Source organism: Bidens hawaiensis, unplaced genomic scaffold, assembly GCF_021521415.1.
Source record: "Bidens hawaiensis isolate Kalapana, Puna unplaced genomic scaffold, B.hawaiensis_p1.1 tig00025202_1, whole genome shotgun sequence".
In the NCBI taxonomy this organism is placed as follows: Eukaryota; Viridiplantae; Streptophyta; class Magnoliopsida; order Asterales; family Asteraceae; genus Bidens; species Bidens hawaiensis.
The window spans coordinates 24,127-36,496 of NW_027494018.1; positions in this window are offsets into that span (position 1 = coordinate 24,127).

Genomic DNA, 12,370 nt, shown 5'->3' on the forward strand with positions numbered 1-12,370 from the left:
CCTATAGATCATCTGCATCAATTTGCTCAAGGTCCTCTTGAACAACACTGGTATGGATCAGATTCTTGGCTACAAAGGCATTACATGAATCAGTAAATGTGACAATCGTCAATTTCAGGTTAACCCCGTTAACTCAACTCCGTCAATTCAAACTTTAAGATCGTTGAATCTATAACGCACACTTCATTACATTTAAACTAGGGATTAAATGACGCTTAACACTTACTACATGTGTAGTCTTTCGGGATTTGCACCGAAACGCAAACGAGTTGACGCGAACGATTGATAAATAAACGACAAACGTCAAAACACTAATTATGAGAGTATTATGTGTTAGATATATGTGTGTTACTTGATTGTTATGTGGAATGTTAAACAAGAAACAAGAACCAACTAGTTTAGGCTAGAGATGTAACACTTGAAAGATTAGGGACTAGAGTGTAACTTGTATTATTATAAATATATCCTTAACTAAACCCTAACCTATTATTATTCTTTCTTCAAAAACCCGATCGGAACAAGCTCCCACCCCACCCTTGGCTGCCGTCACTTCCATACACACATTCAAGCCTTAATCAAGTGTTTAATCCAAGAACTAGGTGCTAGGAAGGTATAATTGATCATCCTTTATCTTCTTGTTGTTTGATTTTGATGTTTAATGGGTTAATCAAAAACCCTAGGCAGCCGATTTTCTTATGTATGTATGAGTTAACATGGTGGTTGTTGAATTCATGATGATTGATAACTAGTATTGATGTTGTTGCATGATTCATTGTTGTCTTTGATTTGAGTTACAACACAAACCCTAATCTTGTATGTATGGTGTAATTGATATGCATGGATAGTAGTTATAGTGTCTAGAGGGTTATATGGATGCATGATAGTTCATAGATTGTTATAATGTTGAGTTTTGATGTGAACAGATTCTGGACAGAATGTATATACGATGTTTAAGTGACTGTAACGAAGTGTAAACGTGAAAATTGATTGAGATTGTGGGTAATGCAGTAAACTAGGTTGAGTCTAGTTTCTATAAAGTATAAATTCGTAATTTTTGGATAAGTGGAAGTATACTTTTATGATTTTACAAAAACGTGATGCAAAGCTGAGCTGTTAGACCTGCTGTTAGGTTATGTTGTAAATATTATATCTCATGAACTACGAGACCAATTGGGTTGGTTCCACTTCTGGAAGTTGACTCATTGAGTTAGGAACCAAACCCAAGTGGTCTTGCATTTATTGGATTTTTCGTTTAATGGGAATTGCAAATAACATTCTGTTGCACATGAATCTGACTGATATGAGTTTGCTGTAATGTTTTGGTCATTATAAGAAAAATATGTGGAATAAAAATAAGATAAAATATGTTCTGGAAACCTAAGATATGTATGCTTCTGTGGTAATTTTTGGTGAATTAATTGAGACGTTATGATCGGTGAACTAGTGCAATCTTTCAAGTAGAAATTCTGTCATAACGAAACTAGCTGCTGAGTTGTGTAGGAATGCATGAAATATGATAGTTTTTGTATAATTGTTGTATTTTGACCAAAATACCCTTGCGGGGAATAGTTGTTAGTTGATTGCCATGAATTGACCAAATTGCCCTTATGGGGAATAATGGTTAGTTAATCTTTGTTTGTTGACCAAAATGCCCTTACGGGAATAATTGCTAGTAAAGTATGTTATTAGTACGTGACACGAAAGTAATTGCTCACTCATGTATCGTATTACAATTGTACTTGTTTAAGTCACACACAATTCACAAACGAAACACGAAATCTGTTACGTGCATAGGTATTATGTGCCGAGTCTAGAGACTCGTTAAACGTACCGATACTTAGAAAATCTCTTTGTTATTTAGAACGCTAGAGAGTTTCTACGACGCACATCACTTGGTGATCTAGATCGGGATATTCTTCGCAAACAGTGAGTTTCACTTACCCCGCTCTTTGAACTGTTTTCAAACGTTTTTCACTTGGGGGAGATAACATACTCCGATAAACATATTTTCTGAGATAAACGCATATTTAAGATTTTGTTATAAATTATATATCACTTGTAAAGGCTAAGCGGCAAACGTAACATTTGAAGTCCCACACATCGGACCGGTTAATATTTGGAATAGCGAGTCACTGTTGAGTAGTACTACTGGGTTTGACAAACCCCACCCGACGTTAAGCTCAACTGGAGGTTGAGTGGGTGTAATTTTGGCTAACACTTACCATGGTCTGGATTGACCTGATGACGGGCACTTGATAAACAGTCAGCTTCGGTCGCGAACCACTTAGCGATACTTGTTGTATAGATTAGCTACCTATCGATATATAATTTGACATAACACTATCTGGTAATGCAAAACACTTAAACGTTGTAACGTGGTTACACAACACTTAAACGTCGTAACGGGGTTACGCAACACTTAAACGTCGTAACGTGGTTACGCAAAACACTGAATCGTCGTAACGAGGTTACGCAAAACGCTAAACGATTTATCTTATTTAACTTGTGAACTCACCAACCTTGTGTTGACACTTTTAGTATGTTATTCTCAGGTAGCCGAGGCGGGCGCGCGGTTTAGGAGCATGCATTAATTGAAACCATCTTTATTCTGCAAACTTAATTTTTAACCGTTACATTTGGTTTTAAGTCGTCCCGCGTGACGCAACTTTTGAATTAAGGTTTTACGCTTCCGCACTTATTTACATTTAAACGTTTTTCTTTGGTTTGATTATAACTAATGATTCCGATCCTGCCAGTTCACACCCTCTGACGGTAAAACTCCGTTAGTGGATTTTGAGGGTGTGACAGATTGGTATCAGAGCCATTGGTTATAGCGAACTAGAAGCTGCATGCATACTAGACTATAACCGCGACGACCCATTAGTTATAATGATACGCACTGCATAGGTTTGTGTAGTCTTGAAATCTTATTTCTTTACCTCCTTCACTCATACGCGCGCATATACACGGCTTACCTGTAGGAATGTCGACGCCACCCTCATCATCATCTGATTCGATGACGCATGCTCACGGGAAGGAACCGCAGTTACCTACTGCCTCGCCACCCCGTGTAGTCCCGGAACTCGAAGCTCCTGCACCGAAGAGGTACCGCCTATCCGGAGGCCTGTATGAAAACGACGTTAGCTGGGATTGGTACCCCAACATGATCAGACGTATGGTCTACCGTGAACAAGTTCCCCCATTGCCTCACCCGAACCACCCTGCTTACCCTAACACTCTACCACCCATAACCGAACCTGTGGAGCGAGTTCTCGCAGCTGTCGTTTCTTGTTTGGAGCGTGATGTGGGTTACATGCGTTACACGAGAGAGAACGTTTCCAGATTGTTAAAAGACGAAACCGAGAATAAGGAGGAGATTGCCCGCATGGCGGCGGCAATGAAAGATATGCAAGGGGCTAGTGATCAACAGATGAAGGTCATGATGAAGATGCAAGCCGAAATGATAGACTTGAGAGAGCAACTCCAAGAAGCAAGGACCCGAAACGAAATAGCGTTAGAACGTTGCGATATCCTACAAATGCAACTTGCTCAGAACGCAGCAGAACCTGAGGCAGAGCCTGAGGCCGAGCCCGAGGCAGAGCCTGAAGTAGAACCTGAAGAAGATCCCGAAGAGGAACCTGAGGAGGATCCCGAGGAAGATCCCGAGGAGGAACCCGAAGAAGAACCGGAGGAAGAACCGGCTGAGGAGGAGGCACATTCGGAAGTGTCCTCAGATGACGACATCTAGTGATGATGATACTTAGATGGAGGGGTTGTCTCCATCCTAACTATTATTTTTCTATGATTTTAAGGATTGATTGGAAATACTTTGTAGCGAATACAATGGTTTTAATCATGAGTTTTTATTTAGACTAATATGTGGTTGTGATGTGATGTTTTTTTTTTCTTACCTATCTTTTATTACATGTATGGTGTGTTGTATATGAAAGAAAAATTCATGTTTAACATTTTATACTGTGATTCTAGGAAATGGCCGGAAGAAACGCTGGACGAGGACGTGGTAACATCAGCATGACTGCAGCTGAACTCCAAACTCTGCTGAATGACCATGTGGCGGCCGCTTTAGCCGCACACGTTCAGAATCAAACTGGAGGTCCGAGTGGAACGTGTACCTTCAAGAACTACCTTGACTGCAAGCCCAGTACGTTTAAGGGCACTGAGGGAGCTATAGGCTTCCTGCGTTGGGCTGAGAAGGCCGAGTCGGCCTTTGAGATGTGTAACTGTCCCCCTGCCAGTAGGGTCAAATTCGCTGCTGGGACACTTGAGGATTCCGCCCTCACTTGGTGGAATTCGAACGTCCAGATCCTTGGATTGGAACTGGCTAACGCGATGAACTGGGAGGAGTTCAAAAACATGATGCGAGAGGAGTACTGTCCGAGGGAGGAAATTTCGAAGTTAGAGTCGGAGTTTTGGTCGTTGAAGATGGTGGGTTCGGAGATTGAAGCCTACACTACTCGTTCGCACGAGTTGGCTGTGATGTGTCCGCGGATGGTGGATCCGCCGAGCAAGAGGATAGAGATGTACATTGATGGGTTAGCACCACAGATTAAGGGTATGGTGACGTCTTCCAGACCAGCCACGATCCAGCAAGTGATCCGTTTGGCTCACAAACTGACGGATCAGGCTGTGACCCAGGGTGCGTTACCACCGAGGGGTTCGACTGTTAAAGCCCATGACAACCCGAGTAATGACCACGTCAGCAACAGTAACAACAACAGCAACCCGAACAGCGGGAAGAGAAAGTTTGACAACACCAGATCTTCATCCTCAAACCTCCCACCGCAACACCACTACCGTAAGCCCGAATTTACTCGGAGTTTCAATACTCAGAATCACAACAACAACAACAACAATGGTAGCGGGCAGGTTTCGAGCGGATATGCTGGGAAATATCCAAAGTGCAACAGGTGCAACTTTTATCATGTTGGTCAGTGTGACCGTGTCAAGTGTCAAAGATGCGGAAAGATAGGTCACCAAGCGAAGGAATGTAGAGTTGACCTTGCGGCGAAGGGTGCTCCTAAGCCACCGATGACGACTAAGGGATGTTTTGAATGTGGACAGGAAGGTCATTTCCGGAAGGATTGCCCCAAGCTGAAACAGAATGACAATAATGGGGGTAATGGAAGTGGCAGTAATGGTGGAGGAAATGGCAAAGGAAGAGCGTTTGTGATTGGATCGGGTCAAGCCAGCAATGATCCGCATGTGGTGTCTGGTAAGTTCCCTGTATACGATTGTTTTGCTTCTATTTTGTTTGACACTGGAGCTGATAGGAGTTTTGTGTCAAAAGCTTTTAGCCAACTTTTAAACCTTACTCCAACCCCGTTAGACGCTAAGTTTCCTGTTGAATTAGCTAACGGTAAAACTGTAATAACAACTCATATACTTGCGGGATGTAAGTTGAAACTGTCAGGTCATGTCTTTGACATTGACCTTATTCCTTTTACGCTTAGTAGTTTCGATGTCGTTGTCGGCATGGACTGGTTATCCGAGAACCGAGCGGAGATTATATGCCATGATAAGATAGTCCATATTACCACCCCTTCCGGCGAGATCATTTCGGTCCGAGGCGAGAGAAGCGGCATGACCACCAGCGTCATTACCCTTTTGAAGGCACAGAAGTATCTACGAAAGGGTCATCCGGCAATTTTGGCGCAGATTGTTGAGAAACCCGCGGAGGAGAAACGAATTGAAGACATACCGGTTGTGCGAGACGTTCCGGAAGTTTTCCCGGAGGATTTGCCCGGACTCCCTCCTATTCGTCAAGTCGAATTTCAAATCGAGTTGACACCCGGTGCAGCACCCATAGCACGAGCCCCGTATCGACTCGCACCGGCGGAACTTCAGGAGTTGTCCACTCAGTTGCAAGATTTGTTGGATAAAGGTTTTATCCGACCTAGCTCATCGCCATGGGGAGCCCCTGTCTTGTTTGTCCGAAAGAAAGACGGGACTTTCCGAATGTGCATCGACTACCGGGAGTTGAACAAGGTGACGGTCAAGAACCGTTATCCTTCACCCCGAATTGATGATTTGTTTGACCAGCTTCAGGGATCGAGTTACTACTCGAAGATCGATCTACGATCCGGTTACCACCAGCTGAGAGTGCGCGAAGAAGATATTTCAAAGACGGCTTTCAGAACACGGTATGGTCACTACGAGTTTTCGGTTATGCCTTTTGGCCTAACCAACGCACCAGCCGTATTTATGGATCTCATGAATCGAGTATGCAAGGCGTACCTCGACAAGTTCGTGATTGTTTTCATTGATGATATTCTCGTCTACTCCAAGAACGAGACTGACCACGAAGAGCACTTAAGGATAATTCTGGAACTACTGAAGAAGGAACAACTGTATGCTAAACTCTCGAAATGTGAATTTTGGCTTCGCGAGGTTCACTTTTTAGGACATGTGATCAACGAGAATGGTATCCATGTCGATCCCGGTAAGGTAGAGGCCATCAAAAACTGGGAAGCACCTAAGACTCCGACTGAGGTGCGACAATTCCTAGGACTGGCCGGCTACTACCGGCGTTTCATCGAGGGATTTTCAAAGATTTCTCAACCCCTCACCGCTTTGACTCACAAGGGCACTAAGTACAACTGGGATGACGCGCAAGAATCCGCTTTTCAACTGTTGAAAACCAAGCTTTGTAGCGCCCCTATTTTAGCCCTCCCCGAGGGAACGGAAAATTTTGAGGTGCACTGTGACGCATCTATACAAGGTCTCGGTTGTGTGCTGATGCAACTAGAGAAGGTTATAGCCTACGCCTCTAGACAACTACGGGTTCACGAGAAGAACTACACGACCCATGATTTGGAACTCGGAGCTGTGGTGTTTGCTTTTAAGATATGGAGGCATTACTTGTACGGTACCAAGTTTACCATTTATACCGACCACAAGAGTCTCCAATATATCTACGATCAGAAGGAGCTGAACATGCGACAGCGTCGTTGGGTCGAGCTGCTTAAAGATTATGATTGTGCCATCAAGTACCACCCTGGCAAGGCCAATGTGGTGGCCGACGCCCTCAGCAGAAAAGAAACAGATAAACCCAGACGGGTGAGAGCATTGCAACTCACGATTCATGCCAGCTTACCCGATCAGATTCGCGATGCGCAACTGGAAGCTTTGAAAGATGATAATCTTCCATCGGAACTCATGCGGGGCATGAGCAAGCAACTTGAAACCAGATCGGACAGGGTCCGATATTTTGAGAACCGGATTTGGGTTCCACGATACGGAGAGTTGAGAACTCTAGTGATGGACGAAGCTCACAAGTCCCGATATTCTATCCACCTTGGCTCAGATAAAATGTATCATGATTTAAAGGCACTTTATTGGTGGCCGAACATGAAAGCCGACATTGCCACCTACGTGAGCAAATGTTTGACTTGTGCCAGAGTCAAGATAGAATACCAGAAACCATCTGGCCTTCTGCAACAACCGGAACTCCCAATGTGGAAATGGGAACACATCTCTATGGACTTTATTACGGGTTTGCCTAAGACACCGACGGGATGCGATACCATCTGGGTGATCGTTGACCGGTTGACTAAATCGGCACACTTCCTAGCGATTAAAGAAACAGACAAAATGGAAAGACTGACTCGAGTATACATGAAAGAAGTGGTGTCTAGACACGGAGTGCCTGTCTCGATCATTTCCGATCGAGATTCTCGTTTCACCTCGCACTTTTGGAAGTCGCTGCAAAGCGCACTGGGCACCCGTCTCGATATGAGTACAGCATACCATCCTCAGACGGATGGGCAAAGTGAACGGACTATTCAGACCCTGGAGGATATGTTGCGTGCATGCGTCTTAGATTTCAGAAAAAGTTGGTAACCCCACTTACCCTTGGTAGAGTTTTCGTATAATAACAGCTACCACGCAAGTATTAAGGCAGCGCCGTTTGAAGCGCTGTACGGACGGAAGTGTCGATCACCACTCTGCTGGGCAGAGGTGGGTGATAGCCAAATCACTGGTCCGGAACTTGTACTCGAAACCTCGGAAAAGATTGTTCAAATCCGAAATCGCATGGCAGCAGCACGAGATCGCCAAAAGAGTTACGCCGACAAGCGCCGAAAACCTCTTGAATTTCAAGTGAACGATCGGGTGTTACTCAAAGTCTCACCTTGGAAAGGTGTGGTTCGCTTTGGTAAGCGAAACAAACTCAACCCACGATATGTTGGTCCGTACCGGATAACTGAGCGCATTGGTCCGGTGGCGTACCGACTGGACCTACCAACAGAACTCAGTGGCGTACACGATGTATTCCACGTATCAAATTTGAAGAAATGCCTATCTGATGAAACCCAAGTAGTCCCTTTGGAGGAACTACAAGTTGATGAACAGTTACGGTTCATTGAGGAACCAGTCGAGGTTTTGGATTGGGAAACCAAAACGCTCAAGCACAGCAAAATTCCAATCGTTAAGGTTCGTTGGAACTCGAGACGTGGACCGGAGTTCACATGGGAACGCGAGGATCACATGATGAAAAAGTATCCTCACCTTTTTGAAGGGCTAACCAAACACCGAAAACCGCGAAGCCCGGCAAACCGTCAAACATCACCGGAGGTATGAACTAAATTTTGGGACGAAATTTCTTTCTACTAGGGGATGATATGACAAACTGAAAATTTTCTTATTTTTTTTCAGACACTCATCATGACTTGACTCAAATTTTCGGGACGAAAATTCTTTAACATGGGAATGATGTGACAATCGTCAATTTCAGGTTAACCCCGTTAACTCAACTCCGTCAATTCAAACTTTAAGATCGTTGAATCTATAACGCACACTTCATTACATTTAAACTAGGGTTTAAATGACGCTTAACACTTACTACATGTGTAGTCTTTCGGGATTTGCACCGAAACGCAAACGAGTTGACGCGAACGATTGATAAATAAACGACAAACGTCAAAACACTAATTATGAGAGTATTATGTGTTAGATATATGTGTGTTACTTGATTGTTATGTGGAATGTTAAACAAGAAACAAGAACCAACTAGTTTAGGCTAGAGATGTAACACTTGAAAGATTAGGGACTAGAGTGTAACTTGTATTATTATAAATATATCCTTAACTAAACCCTAACCTATTATTATTCTTTCTTCAAAAACCCGATCGGAACAAGCTCCCACCCCACCCTTGGCTGCCGTCACTTCCATACACACATTCAAGCCTTAATCAAGTGTTTAATCCAAGAACTAGGTGCTAGGAAGGTATAATTGATCATCCTTTATCTTCTTGTTGTTTGATTTTGATGTTTAATGGGTTAATCAAAAACCCTAGGCAGCCGATTTTCTTATGTATGTATGAGTTAACATGGTGGTTGTTGAATTCATGATGATTGATAACTAGTATTGATGTTGTTGCATGATTCATTGTTGTCTTTGATTTGAGTTAAAACACAAACCCTATTCTTGTATGTATGGTGTGATTGATATGCATGGATAGTAGTTATAGTGTCTAGAGGGTTATATGGATGCATGATAGTTCATAGATTGTTATAATGTTGAGTTTTGATGTGAACAGATTCTGGACAGAATGTATATACGATGTTTAAGTGACTGTAACGAAGTGTAAACGTGAAAATTGATTGAGATTGTGGGTACTGCAGTAAACTAGGTTGAGTCTAGTTTCTATAAAGTATAAATTCGTAATTTTTGGATAAGTGGAAGTATACTTTTATGATTTTACAAAAACGTGATGCAAAGCTGAGCTGTTAGACCTGCTGTTAGGTTATGTTGTAAATGTTATATCTCATGAACTACGAGACCAATTGGGTTGGTTCCACTTCTGGAAGTTGACTCATTGAGTTAGGAACCAAACCCAAGTGGTCTTGCATTTATTGGATTTTTCGTTTAATGGGAATTGCAAATAACATTCTGTTGCACATGAATCTGACTGATATGAGTTTGCTGTAATGTTTTGGTCATTATAAGAAAAATATGTGGAATAAAAATAAGATAAAATATGTTCTGGAAACCTAAGATATGTATGCTTCTGTGGTAATTTTTGGTGAATTAATTGAGACGTTATGATCGGTGAACTAGTGCAATCTTTCAAGTAGAAATTCTGTCATAACGAAACTAGCTGCTGAGTTGTGTAGGAATGCATGAAATATGATAGTTTTTGTATAATTGTTGTATTTTGACCAAAATACCCTTGCGGGGAATAGTTGTTAGTTGATTGCCATGAATTGACCAAATTGCCCTTATGGGGAATAATGGTTAGTTAATCTTTGTTTGTTGACCAAAATGCCCTTACGGGAATAATTGCTAGTAAGTATGTTATTAGTACGTGACACGAAAGTAATTGCTCACTCATGTATCGTATCACAATTGTACTTGTTTAAGTCACACACAATTCACAAACGAAACACGAAATCTGTTACGTGCATAGGTATTATGTGCCGAGTCTAGAGACTCGTTAAACGTACCGATACTTAGAAAATCTCTTTGTTATTTAGAACGCTAGAGAGTTTCTACGACGCACATCACTTGGTGATCTAGATCGGGATATTCTTCGCAAACAGTGAGTTTCACTTACCCCGCTCTTTGAACTGTTTTCAAACGTTTTTCACTTGGGGGAGATAACATACTCCGATAAACATATTTTCTGAGATAAACGCATATTTAAGATTTTGTTATAAATTATATATCACTTGTAAAGGCTAAGCGGCAAACGTAACATTTGAAGTCCCACACATCGGACCGGTTAATATTTGGAATAGCGAGTCACTGTTGAGTAGTACTACTGGGTTTGACAAACCCCACCCGACGTTAAGCTCAACTGGAGGTTGAGTGGGTGTAATTTTGGCTAACACTTACCATGGTCTGGATTGACCTGGTGACGGGCACTTGATAAACAGTCAGCTTCGGTCGCGAACCACTTAGCGATACTTGTTGTATAGATTAGCTACCTATCGATATATAATTTGACATAACACTATCTGGTAATGCAAAACACTTAAACGTTGTAACGTGGTTACACAACACTTAAACGTCGTAACGGGGTTACGCAACACTTAAACGTCGTAACGTGGTTACGCAAAACACTGAATCGTCGTAACGAGGTTACGCAAAACGCTAAACGATTTATCTTATTTAACTTGTGAACTCACCAACCTTGTGTTGACACTTTTAGTATGTTATTCTCAGGTAGCCGAGGCGGGCGCGCGGTTTAGGAGCATGCATTAATTGAAACCATCTTTATTCTGCAAACTTAATTTTTAACCGTTACATTTGGTTTTAAGTCGTCCTGCGTGACGCAACTTTTGAATTAAGGTTTTACGCTTCCGCACTTATTTACATTTAAACGTTTTTCTTTGGTTTGATTATAACTAATGATTCCGATCCTGCCAGTTCACACCCTCTGACGGTAAAACTCCGTTAGTGGATTTTGAGGGTGTGACAGTAAACATTGAAAATAAGGCTTGGTACTCATTTCCTTGATTAGCATTGCCACCACTATAAGAAGCATGCCCACTGGCCATAGAGGATGTGTCATTGTCATCAATCAACTGGATATAAAATCTTGATTGTCCACCTTGATAACTTGAACTACCAACAACAAAACTCCTTGGTGTATCACCTTTATGGTCACTTGGTTCTTCTATTATAGGAATTTGTTGTTGATTATTGGTGGACAAGTTCCCCATGGGTGCAATGAGTGCATTGGTTACTTGAAAACAGGGTCTGTCTTCCTTGATCATTTCATTTTCAATCATCTCAATTTCTGCTGCTTGTAGGAAACATATCACATCATCAATCTTAAGTTCTGAAAAGTTTGGTTTCTGTCTAAAGAATTTGCTGGCAGTATACCATTCTTTTGATAAGGATGAAAGCAATTTTGTTGTTAGATCAGCATCTGTGATTGCAAGATCAGTTGTCATGATCTCATTAACAATAGTCAAGAAACTTTCCAACATAGACTTTAGTCTTTCACCATATTTATACTTGAATCGGTCAAGTTGTTGCTTTAGCCTTTCCTTCTTTATATTCTTCAGCTCTGTATTTCCTTCAAACATCTCCAACAAAGCATCATACATAGCTTTTGCTGTTGTATGATGAGCCACTTTGGTCATAATTTCCCATGATATGCCTAAGTAAAGCATGGCTAAGGCTCTGTCATCCTTCTTCTTCATGCAAGCTTCAACAGTCTGATTGTTTTTTGTTCCATCCGACACATAGGGCCCGTTCTTGATCAAATGCCACATCTCAACATCGTTGTAACAAACTGCAGTCCCAAACAAAACTTTCCATTTGATGTAATTTTCATGTCCATAAAGCCTAGGAATCTTTTTAGTAGACACTTCCTGCTTATCCATTAATCCAGACATCTTT